At 34.8% G+C, this 14,603-nt stretch overlaps 1 protein-coding gene and 1 pseudogene across 10 annotated transcripts in view; both read left to right on the plus strand.

Moving 5' to 3' along the window:
* The window catches only part of OLA1 (Obg like ATPase 1), a 164,446-nt gene that overhangs the window by 119,649 nt on the left and 30,194 nt on the right, over positions 1 to 14,603 (plus strand). The window lies entirely within an intron of this gene.
* On the plus strand, positions 9,343 to 9,620 carry LOC145543366 (ATP synthase F(0) complex subunit j, mitochondrial pseudogene; annotated as a pseudogene).

Consider the following 14,603-nt stretch of genomic DNA (forward strand, 5'->3'; position numbering starts at 1 on the left):
TGGGATCGTAGCTGGACATAAGTTTTAAAATCCAGATTGAATGCTTTAAAAACATTTTTTTAAATTAAAAATACTGTATGGTGGAGGGAAAGATCAGGTATTTGTTTAAAATATACAAACGTAAAAACAATGCACTCATGTATTGTCATTTTTGACATGTAACCAAAATGTACAAGTTTTCCTTTTTGTTCACTTGTAGCTTCAAAAAATCATATGTTCATGTAATATAAGGGCATGTACACATTTGACTTAGTACTCACTGGAGTCTCAGTATTTTATACTATTAAGCCTACAAACCAAAGCTATCCAAAGCAAAATATCTGAATTCTCCTAAAATATATTGTCGTTTTTTCCCCTGTACTTCATTAAGTACTTAGATGCACATGGTTTCAATTTTCCATTAAAAATTCTCATTTCCATATGATATCAAAGAGTGAGAAGCTTTAAACTGAAAAATAAACATTCATAGACTGGAAGCCAAAACAATAATTAATGTCAGATGGTTAACTCCAATAAATCATTAGAATAAATTCTGTGAAATTACTGCAACTAAAAATGCCCTCTTGATATTACGGTAAGACAGTTTGTGTTCCTGATAGGAAACTGAATTTGGCCTCTTTATTGGTAATGTTCTAGAAAGCATAAACCTGACATGAAAATTTAGTTCTGACTGGTCAATATCCTTCAATAGATAATTAACTTTAAAATAAATAGTTCTGTCTTATTTCTTATATAAAATTCTTACAAATTTCGTGATTGATATGTTAAAAATCGTTACCTTTGGGAAGGAATTTTAAAATCTATTATTTGACTTCAGTTAATAAATCTCATTGTAGTACGAATGGTAAGGTTTCCCGATGCTTGGTGAAACAATACAGACATCAAAGTTTACATGAAAAGGGATGAGTCAGTCTCCTTGCCCAAAGGGGCTTTTCACACCTGTATTTGGATGATTACAGGTAGAACTCCCTGGCTCTAATTGTATAGTAAATACCATTTCCCAGACCCTAATGGTAGACAGACTGCTTGGGAGACGCCAGTCTGTGATTTAGCTGTCGCCAGACACCCCATGTTTCTTGTGAGACCAGTTGTGATGATGATATGGTTATAGCCAATTGAAAGTAAACTCTTGTCTAAATAGCAAATTTTAATTTATAAAAATGTAGAAGTATGGATGATCCTATTTATAAAACCAAATTTTGGATTTTATGTGTAACTAATGATCTGGTTTGGGGGAGTATGTATGTTTGGTGGAGGTTGCGGGAGGGTGGGTCAGATCTTGTGGAAGTTAGTGTAATTGTAGCTGAAAGATCAAAGACTGGGTAACTGAGTGATGTTCCAGAAGAGAATTTACCACATAGCCATTTTCTGTACAGTTTCTGCCGCCTGCTGTTCCTATTTTCCCTCAAGCTAGCCATTGACTACCCCCTGTGCATCCCTGCTCGTAAAAAATGATTGAGGAAGTATTTGTCATGTATTTATGAGTGGGAAACATTGTGTGATAGGGAATGGCATCTACTGGAGCCAGAAAGATTGCCATTTTCCTTTCATTCAGCCACTCTGCTACAGCTTTAAATCCTCTGTTTATGCAACACATCCTTTGTATTAAAGTGCAGCATAAATTTTTATTATGAAGGATATGAACACTAGGTTTTCATCACTTATAACATTGTGAGCAGATGTCAATAGTTAAAATATATTTTAATTGCTAAATCCTTTAAATTTGTGTTAGCATCTTGTTCTTTGGTAATGTTTATATCTCAGCTCCATTTGCATTAGTTGCTCCCTTAGCAGAAGAAAAAGGGTTTTTTTTTTAAGGTTATTAAGTAATGTAATATAGCAAATTAAAACTAATGCAGGAAGCAGTAATAAATATTTTCGTGGGTCTTTGAGATCTGGAAAACTATTTTAAATGGTTAGGAAAGAGGAGGAAGAGTGTGATTCTGGCCACAAGAGGAAGACTAAAACTATATTTTAGTGGGTCACCATTACAGAAGTAATGAATGTTTTAATTACTAAAATTCACTTTAAATTTAAATGTTAACATGTTATTTTTCAATCCTAGAAAAGAAGTGAACATTTTGAAAGATAAGTCTGTTGTGCTACTGAGTAGGTGTATTGACCTTTTTGAAAGATGTAAACACCAGAGTGGCCCCAAACATCACTGGTTTTATCAATGTTGAATTAGTCATTTCATTCATTTATGATTAAGACCTAGCCCCAGAAGAAAAGCTAACATGGCAGCTAGTTTAGTTACAGGTGAGTTGTGATCAGATGACAGTAAGCAAGATGTTGTAAGGGAAATCCACAGAAACCTTTATTATTATTATGTATTGTTATGCTTTGAATGAATAAAACTATGCAGCCATTGTTATTATGTTGTTGTTGTTGTTGTCTTTGGCAGACGTCAGTGATTTTTTAACACTTGAGGATTTCGTATATTAAACATGATCGGTTACTTATAACTAAGATTTATTACATGCAGTATTAATTTTCATTTGAGATTGCCTGCTAAGTCATGGTGTCAAGCAGGAATAGTACATTAGTCCTGCCAAACAGTTGCTTAATTAGGGGAGTAAATTTCAGTCTTTACACGTTTGTTGCTCTGTTAGTATATGCTATCTAATTATGAAATCTGCAGAACTAATTTTGTGCACCTACATAGCTTTCTATTATGTTTCATTTTTGTGTTCTCTTGTCCCCATCCTTCTTAAAACTGTTAATAAAGGATAATTTTATTTTATTGTTTACTATACTACATATTTATATTCAACTGGAAAGTATAACTAAAATTTAAGACATTCAGACTTCTTGTGTGCCTGTGTGTATTTATAAACATGTATTTGCGTATGCCCTGGTGGGCCTGTGGTCACTGAACATTATTCTCTAATATTGCATAAATCAATTAATCTGAGTGTTGAAATTTATTTGATAGGTAGACAAGACTTACGAAGTCTTTTAAGCTATTATCTAATGAAGGGCAATGTGTCAGATTCACTAAATGAATTTTGAATAGAAAAATGTTTTATTAATTCTTATTTTTCTATGATTCAGTCTTTCTTATCCCAGCTTTTCTGTTTTTGTTTGTTTTCCACATAACTTGTACCTAACAACTAAACATAGTTTGGCAATACTGTACAGTGTGTACCTGGCCAAGGGGAGAGTCGTGGAATAAGCCCAGTACTTTCTTGATTTTTTGAACTATATGTAAGAATCACAGATATTACATCTCAGCAGTTATTTACAAAGGGGGAAGTGCGAACATTTTTGCATATAATTTTTCGTGTGTGCTTAGTCACTCAGTCACGTCCAACTCTCTGCGACCCCTTGGACTATAGCCTGCCAGACTCCTTTGTCCATGGGTATTCTCCAGGCAAGAATACTGGGGTGGGTTGCCATGTCCTCTTTCAAGGAGGGATCTTGACAACCCAGGGATCAAACCCAGGTCTCCTGCATTACAGGCGGATTCTTTACCGTCTGAGCCACTGGGGAAGCCCAGTGTTTTTTTTCATGTATATATAATATGAAACAAAACTATATTCATGTATATTACATGCTATTCAGGGAAAAAATACCTTTCAGCTATATAGGAATACTTTGAGCTGTAGTATCTATTGGTTTCTTAGGCTTTCTTGTATAAGCTCATCATATATTCACAAAAAGTATGAATGTCGACACATGAACATACTTTTACGCAGCTACTATAATTATTGCTGTTCCTACAGATATTTAGTTGTTTGTCAACTCTCCATGGAGGTAATATTGAATGATCATTTGCCCTACTGTGAGCCTTAGGTTTTATTTTCTGATTTACACTAGGAGGTCTGACAGAAATTATTCTACCTAACTCATCCTTGAACATTGTTCTCCACAATACATATTATGTACATTTCCATTATATCTTATCAACAGGAGCAGTATTCACCACTATAGGAGGATTTGTTCACTGATTTCCATTATTTTCAGGCTATACACCTTACATGAGCAAAAGTCCACTTCTACAATTATATTTCTAGAAGGTTAATGTAACCTTCACACATTTTCTTGGACTTTCAGGAATGCTGTGATGTATTCTGTAAAACTCTTATAAGTCTTCAATTTCAGACAAGATTATGCATTGAAGTTAGAAATTTAACATCAGTTCAGTTCAGTTCAGTCGCTCAGTCATGTCCTACTCTTTGCCACCCCATGAATCGCAGCATGCCAGGCCTCCCTGTCCATCACCAACTCCCAGAGTTTACCCAAACTCATGTCCATCGAGTTGGTGATGCCATACAGCCATCTCATCCTCTGTCGTCCCCTTCTCCTCCTGCCCTCAATCCTTCCCAGCATCAGGGTCTTTTCCAATGAGTCAACTCTTCGCATGAGGTGGCCAAAGTATTAGAGTTTTAGCCTCAACATCAGTCCTTCCAATGAACACCCAGGACTGATGTCCTTGAGGATGGACTGGTTGGATCTCCTTGCAGTCCAAGGGACTCTCAAGAGTTTTCTCCAACACCACAGTTCAAAAGCATCAGTTCTTCTGCGCTCATCTTTCTTCACAGTCCAACTCTCACATCCATACATGACCACTGGAAAAACCATAGCCTTGACTAGACGGACCTTTGTTGGCAAAGTAATGTCTCTGCTTTTTAATATGCTGTCTAGGTTGGTCATAACTTTCCTTCCAACCAGTAAGCGTCTTTTAATTTCATGGCTGCAATCACCATCTGTAGTGATTTTAACATAGATATTCTGCTTTGAAAAAAAATCATTATTGTACATTTGATTTACTTGAAACAAATAAAATGAGAATGATTAATTATTCTTAAATAAATTATTCGTTTTAGTTCAGGAAGCTTCTCAAATAGATATAAAATTAGGTTCAATTAGTGTTAAGTTTTCAGGAATATACCCTAGTATCTAAAGCAAGATTCACAAGTATAAGGTTTTTTTAAATGTTTCACTTTATCATCCACTAGTCTGACAAAGTAAAAGCCCTGAAATATCCATATAGTGTTTCTTTGAGATTATAATTTCTATTTAACACGTGAGGAGTTTTTTAGCTGAATTAAATTTGGAAAGCTATAATTTGTCATTTTTACTAGAGATTGCTTTATGAGGACTACTGCTTGTTTTCTTCATTGCTGGATATAAAAGGATGATAAGACAGGTCAAGGGTATTCTGGAAGCCTAAACTGAGATATTCTTTATATCGGTATGGAATTGATTAAATTGGTAAATCCTATACAAAAATAGTCTTAATTTTACTGAAGTAAGTTGTAAATGAATCTAAAAAGAAAATGTTTTCTTATGACACCTTTTTGTTTTATATTTTCTTGTTTTTGCTACTGAATAATTATCAATTAGTTACTTTTTAATTTGTGTTATGATAAAGCTTTGAAAGTATCATATGCACTATGAATTAGGATTTCAAATAATTTCTAGTGAATGGATTTTGTGGAGTTGACTGTTTCTTAATTTCTCTGATCAAAATCTTGAGAGTTGAAAAGAATATACTAAAGCAAGGCAATCTTTTTATTACAAAACATGGAAGGCTGAAAGAAGTAGGAGGGAAAAGACCGTTAGCCATTCAGCAGTGCTTTTATTTGAAATGCCCTTTGGAATTTGTAAATGTATGTATATGTAATAATACTTATGAACTTTACTAGTTTTCATTAAATTGTTTTGGGTTACTTGTTCAGCAGTTTTATAGTCCTATCAAGAGATATTATTGCCCTAAAGCACATAGTCATGATGAAACCAAATCGCACGTTTGATGCCATATTTGAAAAGGTAATTATAGAAGAAAGCACATCTTTTTATATGGTTATAATGCTATTGACCTACCATATTAAGCATGATAGGAATTGCCCCTGGCCTATTTTCCTTTTTGCCCAGTACAGTTTATAGACAATAATTTCTCTTTGCAAGATTGTTCACTGAATTTGAGAAAAAGATACTTTTGGGGGAGTCAGTTTTTATCTTCATTATCACCATCCGTTGACTTACTGATTTATGAGCAATATGCTTTATCAAATGTGTCAGGACTTTCATCTTTTTTTAAAGTAGCTGAAGAATTTCACTGTATATATTAATAATAGGGAGAAGTTTTACAAATTTTCTTCTAGCTTTCAGAGACTAAAGCTCTTTTAAAAAAACAAGTGTTCTCTAAGATTCTCTTATGAAATTAAAACCTATATTCTCCATACATGCACACACACATATATATATATATATATAAACTAGGAAATGAAAGGCAAACTTTGGCATACAGCTATGTAATGTTCCTCGGATCACAAATGATTCTTATGTACGCAGAACATTTCTCTGCCTCTCTACCCGACTCACTTTGGTGAATACTGCAAGTTCTATTGTTATTCTTAAAAATCTGTGTCCCCATAGATTGAGGATGACTGAGTCAGATTTTGTTTCTAAAACTATGAGTTGAGGTGAACTACATTCATTAAATGGGAGTTTTGAATAGTAGTTGGTGAAGGTAGAGGAGAATGTTGAAGCCCCCAAATCTTAGGACTGTTGGTGATAAGAGGGCAGGGCCTTGTGAAGACTGAGGAACGGAGCTTCACTGCAGTGTAAGTGATCTCACTAACATTGTTTCCTGGGAGAAGGCTGTAGAAAAGGAAAGGGAAGAGGCCGTTTGGGGCAGTTTCAATGTTTCGCCTAGTATCCTGTGCTTATGCAGGATAGGAGAGGAGTATTATTTTCTGTGCCTTCTCTTCTGTGGTCTCTGCTGTGTTCCTCAGGCACTAGATCTACCTTTGGAGATACTGGTATAGTCTAACTATATTGTAAGTTCAGCAGACTTCTGAAGGCTAGACCAAAATGCTGGATACATTGATAACATTGGTTCTACAGGGAAAGTGAATTCTAAGAAACTTAGAGCATAAAGTATATTTATAAATTAGGTAGTATGTTATCAGGAAGTTTGGTGTATTAAGAATATAACTACTTTAGAATTTGAAATGCTAGTGTTGTGGTCCTTATTTGATGCTAACTGGTTCTTTGACCTCAGGCAAATTATAACCATTTACGTACTGAAGACAGTTCACCAGAATGTTCATATAAAATGTGTTCTGTATAAACAGTATTTCCCAAATTTAATTAACATAACTCAAAAACAATACAGTAATAGAAAAGGGACTTGTTAAGTCTTCTACATGTGTCTTTGGGGGATACATTCTCTTGTTTTTTCTTTTCATTATGTAGATAATGGAAAAAATGTATGCTTTGACACAGTTGTCATCCAAAACAAACTGAGAACTGTCTCTATTGCGCAGTATGGGTAGCAATAAAACCCTTAGCACCACCATCTTCCATCGAGTTCTGCCCTCATCTCTTACTCAGGTTAGGCCCTGTGACTTCATTATTTGCAATTAGAGGATTTTATTGTCACTCAAGAGATGCCCATGCAGATTTCTTCTCAACTCTCATATGTAGGTTTGTCATGGTAGGATTTTTTTTCTAACTGTGGGACAATCCAGAGCATTCCTGGGTTACAGGTACACAATTCATGAGCACCTTTTCTGGATTGAATTGATGATAAGACCTGGCCTTTTCCCCTCCTCTCATTCCCACTCCCGTACCTCTACTCCTTGAAAATAAGGCGGTTTGGATCTTACCACGTTCTTGTCTTTCTCACAATGGGCAGCGATTGCTCCGGCTAGAATGAGAACAAAGTGGAAATAAAACTTCCTTGTAGAATTGGCGTGTCTATATTTGAAGCTAGTTACATTACTCAAAATATTACACTTCCTTATTCTAAATTGCCCTAGAAAGAAAGCATTTCCCCATCAAAAACATTTGATTACAAAACGCCCTCAAAAGCCTACTTAATCCACCATGTAGTAAAAATAGTACAGTTTGGGTGAGACATATTTTGGTATCTGACCATTTTTACTATCAATATTAAAATTCTGCCAAAAAATATGTTTCAGGATAACTGACATAGAACTCTGAGTACACCTCTGTCTGTAAACTGGGGGCTGCACATTGGTTCAGTCTTTTTAATGCTTTATCAAGAAGACCAATTAACTTCATAAAAACTGTCATTATGAATTTAAAATTTATAGATTCATATGAAGACTGTGAGCTCGTCAAGGAGATAGGTACTATGCTTCCTTTTTCCTTTTCTAAGCAAATAATCATTGAGCCTGAACAGAAAAAGCCTTTGCCCCCATAAGGGTTATAGTCTCATGGGATAACAGACAACTAACAAACAAATATTTAATATAATGTCAAGAGATGATTAGAATCACTTTGCTGTACACCTGAAATAATACAATACTGTTAATCAACTATGCTCCAATATAAATAAAATAAAACATTTTTTTTAAACAAAGAAGAAGAGATAACCTCAGTGGCTTAACTTATATCACTATTTCACTTGATCATTTTTATAAAATATTTCTACATCTATGTTTATGATACCTTCATAGTCTGTATCTTTGAAATCTCAGAATTAATATTTAAGATTTATACTTTTTCTTCAAAATTAATTATTAACTTGAACTTTTTTCATCATATCTCTCACATTTTAATGTCTTTCCCCCCCCATTCCCTTTCCCTATCCTATATAATTTTATTGCTCTAAGACTATCACTCTATCTACTTTTTTCAGATAAACCTAGCATGTAGCATAATGCATAACTAAAATTTAGTTAACAGATTATATTTGCTCAGTGAATAATGTTGGGGTGTTATTTATGAGTTGTGAAAATTAGGCTGCCAGAATTTTATATCTGGCTTTTAAAGTCTGTCTTTTGGAAATTTTGCCTTTCTCATTTTAAAAATAAAATGCTTTGCCAACAAAGGTCCATCTAGTCAAAGGTATGGTTTTTCCAGTAGTCCTGTATGGATGTGAGAGTTGGATATAAAGAAAGCTGAGTGCCAAGGAATTGATGCTTTTGAATTGTGGTGTTGGAGATGACTCTTGAGAGTCCTTTGGACTGCGAGGAGATCCAACCAGTCCAATCCTAAAGGAAATCAGTCCTGACTATTCATTGGAAGGACTGATGCTAAAGCTGAAACTCCAATACTTTGGCCACCTGATGTGAAGAGCTGACTCATTTGAAAAGACCCTGATGCTGGGAAAGATTGAAGGTAGGAGGAGAAGGGGACGACAGAGGATGAGATGGTTGGATGGCATCACCGACTCAATGGACATGAGTTTGAGTAAGCTCCGGGAGTTGATGATGGACAGGGAGGCCTGGTGTGCTGCAGTTCATGGGGTCGCAAAGAGTCAGACATGACTGAGCAACTGAACTGAACTTTGTTTAAAATTTCATCTTTTCGACCTTTCTGAGTCTACGGTTCTAAGTTGAGGCTTCCAGAGCCTCTGGTCCTTGGCCGAGATGCTTCAGAGTCTTATTAAGACAATTTGGATCCCCATGAAACCCTACTATACCCAAGTTTACCAGGAGATTTGGGTAGGAACGGGGTTGATGGCCTACATCATTTATAAAATCAGGAGTGCTGATAAAACAAGTAAAGCCTTGAAAGCTTCCAGTCCCGTGCTGGCTCATGGTCATCATTAACCAGCTTTCTGCGGATGGGATGCCGGCCTGGCTGTGCTGTGGCAACGTGGGACCCTGTGTTGACGTGTCGTGGTGCCGCTGCCCTCGGGCATGAATAGACATACCTGTGAGACCCCCCAAAAAAAAAAATTTCATCTTTTCTTTTTGATGCTTATCTAGCAACTTGCTAACCCATACTATTACTGGCAAATCACTTTTAAAAGTCACTTGATGTATGACCTCAAAGAAGTAGATTGAACTTTATTAAGAGTAACAACCTACATTTGTCAGAACTTTACAGTGTTTCAATTTATGTTACTTCATTGGATACTCAGATCTTGAAATGGCCTCAAACACTGTTATTTGCCTTGAATTGAAGTTTTGCTACAATGAAGTATTTTCATAATTGGATTAAGAGATCTGCATTTTAGTTTACTAATGGGTTAAGCTAACAGATAAATAAGTTTTGTGTTTCCATTAAAGAGATACAAAAGTGCCTTTTCAGTACTTTAAGTGTCTGTCATTAATATAAAGAGGTACTCATCAGTATTCCTAGGTCATTATCAACATTTCCTTAGAAATTCTTTAAAAAGAACAGTCTGTGAAAAACATCTTTGAGTTTAGTTCATTTTGAAATTTAAAAGGAAAAGATCAAATAACATCTGTCTGTTGGTACTTGTGTTTTCCCCAAAGAGCCTAGAATGTATGAAACATGAAGGTCACTAGTAGTTTTCATATGTAATTTATATTTAAAATTGTTACCTTTTAAATTGTGCCATTTCTCTTTTCTCTGTCCTGTCCCCATCCTCCTATTAAATGACAGTGACTTAGCTTTTCGTGTACCAAACCAAAAGGGGGACACATAGCAAACCATCATTATTGAGTTCCTGCTATGTGCCAGGCACCCCTTTGAGTTTAGAAATCGGTGAGATGTTAATGGAAAAGTAGTGAAACATATGAAAATTTTAAGAATATTTATGAATAAATATTATCGTGCCTATTTTACAGATAAGACAGTTGGAGAGATTCAAAACGTGCCCAATTTCTTACAGTAGTAAAAGAAATAGACCCATTTGACTAGAATGTTTATGCTAGTCCCACACATGACACTGCAGGATATATTTGTGAATCTTCAGAAATCTTTGAAAATACTGCTTTAATTAACTTTGTGTTCTGCTATGTTTAATCTCAGAAAATATCATCTCTATCAAATTGTTTAGAGTTTTAGTTAATGAAAGGAAACAATTCTCAAGATGAAACTGTGTACTCTTCTTAGGATAATAAGTTTTGCTGCTGCTGCTGCTGCTAAGTCGCTTCAGTCATGTCCTTTAGCTGCTGCCATTTTTGCCTTGCCTTTTAATTTTGTTAACTATATAATATTGTTACAGCAAAATATTTTAGCACCTGCTTTAGCATCCATTTTTAAATATACCACATATGAAAATTTCGGTGGAGAAAATATAGTGTTTCTCATTGAAGCCCATATAAATATTGCATCAAATTGCCACATCTAAAATAATACTACAGAAAAGATCCCAGAACACAGTTATAACTATGGATCAGTTCTTATATATTTATATGATAAAAAAGAATTTTCCTTTTTCCTTTCTTCTAACATACCATGGAATTTGTTAAGAACTGTTCTTCACTGCCGAAGTGAAGCAAGTTGATATGTAAATGAACAGGGAAATGGGAGACTATCATGAAATAGAACAACAGATAATTCATGCGCCTAAAGTGTTGTTGTGTTAGTAGTAGTCAGGATCAGTCAAGAGGTACTGAACACTTAACTATATGCATTACATTTAAGACTCTCACCAACCTTGTAGAGTAAGAACTATTACTATTTTAAGGAAAGCTAGGCAAGTATAGCAAGATTGAGAAACTTAGTGAAGAATGGTGCCAAGATTCAAACCTAAGCAGTTTCTGTCCAGAGCCCTGGTTCTTTACCACTGCACCATGCTGTCTCAGTGTTGGGGCACTAGTGATGTTGGAAAGTAGACAAGGCCTGAGACTAGGTAACATACCAGCCACATTCCCTGTCACTATACATTTCATTTAGATATAGTTCATGCACTATAAAATTTGAGACTAAAAATTCACAATAACCTGGCTAGAGAATGCTAACTGAAGGTAATATAAAAATTTTTATCTGAAACTCTATCTTTATTTTCATGAACTTATCTCTGAAAGCTATTTTCTAAACGTGTACCAATTTAATAGTCCTTTGTAGGGTCAATAATTAAAATAATTTATATATTTTTACATGGAAAATATATGCTATCAGTTCTTTTTGAAGATAAGTACTTTCTTCCACCACTTGGTTGTTTGTGTGTTTGTTTTTAACCACACAGTGATTTGTTCTATTTCCTTGCATTTTCAGTAACTTGGATGTGTTTTTGAGAACTTCCTGGGAGTAGGGAATTGTGCGTGTATTTCTTTTGTTAACTGAAGTGCAAGCAGATAATTTGTATAATGTTCTGTTCAAATATTATAGTAACACATAGCAATGTAATTGAAAGACCATTATATATGCATATTCATGTTATGTGTATGTCTCCAAAGATCCGAGTCTTGAGCAAAATAATGACTACCATTCATTGAACATCTATTATATGCTGCACTTTGGGGCCCTTACATATGTTCTCTCATTTGGTTTAACCCTCACAAAAAGGCAAATATCTACCCAAATATCTGTCTTCCTCTCAAGCACATGAGAGAAAACATTTTGGTTGTATCCTGCTAAAAATTACACAGAAACTCATACCAGCAAGTTTTATATAAGCAGGACTCAATATACTCTGGTTGGTTTCCTTATAACCTTTGTTTCCTCACCTGTGAAACAGAAAGAATAACAACTTTCTCATAGAATGAGAATTAAATGAAATATTTTACACATATTAAGTAAAATTATTCTGTGGTAGATAGGTACATTTGTCTTGGAATTTAATTCTCATAATTTGATGAAAAAAGCATGTATTAATATATGATCTATAGTTAACTAATCTCTGGCATTATAATTGCACAATAAATTCTCTTTAACTTTTTGAGTGCTCCTTACGTAAAACACTGCAGTTAGGTTTGCTTCCCAGCAAGTATGAAAGTGAAAGTCACTCAGTCATGTCCAACTCTTTATGACCCCATGGACTGTAGGCTGCCAGGCTCCTCAGTCCATTGGATTTTCCAGGCAAGAATACTGGTATGGGTTGCCTTTCCTCCTCCAGGGGATCTTCCCAACCCAGGGATCAAACCCAGGTCTCCCGCATTGCAGGTGGATTCTTTACGATCAGAGCCACCAGGGAAGCTCAAGAATACTAGAGTGGGTAGCCTATCTCTTCTCCAGCGGATCTTCCTGACCCAGGAACGAACCAGGGTCTCCTTCATTGCAGGTGGATTGTTTACCAGCTGAGTATTCATTTCTGTAATTTTCACTGGTATATAACCAACATAGACAACTCTTTTTTTGCACCTTTGGTTGAATGAAAAGCATGCTATAAATGCAATAAAGTGTTTTATACTTTCTCTCATGAGCTCAAGTTAAAAAATATCTTTAAAGCATTTTTTAACCTGTTAATTATCAAGAAATAAAGGATAGTAATTTTCCATTTTCTTCTCTTTCTTCTAAATATACATATTTTTATTTTTTATAATGTAATGTTTTGCCTTCTGAAATTTACAAGGATAAAAGTCACTTAAACTTTCTCTTCCTTTCACTGCATTTTTGTTTCCTCTTTCCTTCTCCTACCAAATATATATATATATATATATATATATATATATATATTTTTTTTTTTTTTTTTTTAAGGTTTGGGATCCAGTTAAAAATCTATTTAGAAATATAAGTATCAGAGTTCGTATTTGGAGAGATTTTACTATTTCATGAATGCTCAAGACTTTTGAAAGGAACAGTAGCACTTAGAAAATCTTGCTGTTTCTCCTTGTCATTAATCAAGACTAATCTCTATACCTTTCCATCTCTATCCTAATGGATTTTTCCTTATCTTATCAGCAGGTATGTTGTAACACATACTATGTAGCTAAGAAAATCAGTGGTTTACAAAGCAGTTCAGATAGATGTAGACTGAAAAAGAACAGTTTGTAATAATGTTTTTATTATTTAAAATGGTTTTTTTTCCTGAGTCTTTTAAAAAAAATAGGTGTAAAATAGTTTTCATGGAATATTTCTTGCATTGTAGAGCTTTACTTCAGGCCAAATCTGTGACAGAAGAAGAGACCAAGAGAGAGAACATGGGGAATACCAACCTTGTACTTCCTTTCCTATGTTAATCGCTCAGTCGTGTCCGACTCTTTGTGACTCCATGGACTGTAGCCCGCCAGGCTCCTCAGTCCATGGAATTCTCCAGGCAAGAATACTAGAGTTTGCCATTCCCTTCTCCAGGGATCTTCCCAACTCAGGGATCAAACCTGGGTCTCGCACATTGCAGACAAATTCTTTACAATCTGAGTCACCAGGGAAGCCCTTCCTTTCCTGTGTTCAGAGGTAAACATCTTCGTTGTCTAGATCTCTTGAAATTAGTACTTTTATAAGTTTTTAAATGTTAACTGAATAAATAGTTGAAGTCATATCATTTAATGTTTAAATGTGATAAAATAATTGTGTTCCTACAGTTACTCATTTCATGTTTATGATGTATGATGGGGAATTATCTTAAATCTATTATTAAGTGAAATTTGTATTGTTGGCAAAGTTTATATTTTAATGTGACTTGGTGTTGCTTAGAAATTTTGGCTGTATAGTTTAGAGACCTCCAGATTACATTGGGACATTCTTAACAGCTTTACAATCTTGGAGAACTAAAACAAAAGAAAAACCAGTGCCTATTTAGTGTTCCTAGCTATATGCAGGAGAACGTGTGTATAACTTAGCTGATAGTAACAACTTTCTTATTATTTATCACTTACAGAGGTTTTTTATGGTAAAATATATAGTTACACATTTGCTGTCTTATGGTTATTTCAGTGCCCTATTGACATCAAGGGTTACTGATTGTTGTATTAGTAGTTCCTGACAAATAGAAATTATTTGATATGCTAAACCATTTCTGACAGAAGATACAAAGTTTTGACAAA

The sequence above is a fragment of the Giraffa tippelskirchi genome, chromosome 3, assembly GCF_054371585.1.
Source record: "Giraffa tippelskirchi isolate mGirTip1 chromosome 3, T2T-mGirTip1v1.2.pri, whole genome shotgun sequence".
Classification (NCBI taxonomy): domain Eukaryota; kingdom Metazoa; phylum Chordata; class Mammalia; order Artiodactyla; family Giraffidae; genus Giraffa; species Giraffa tippelskirchi.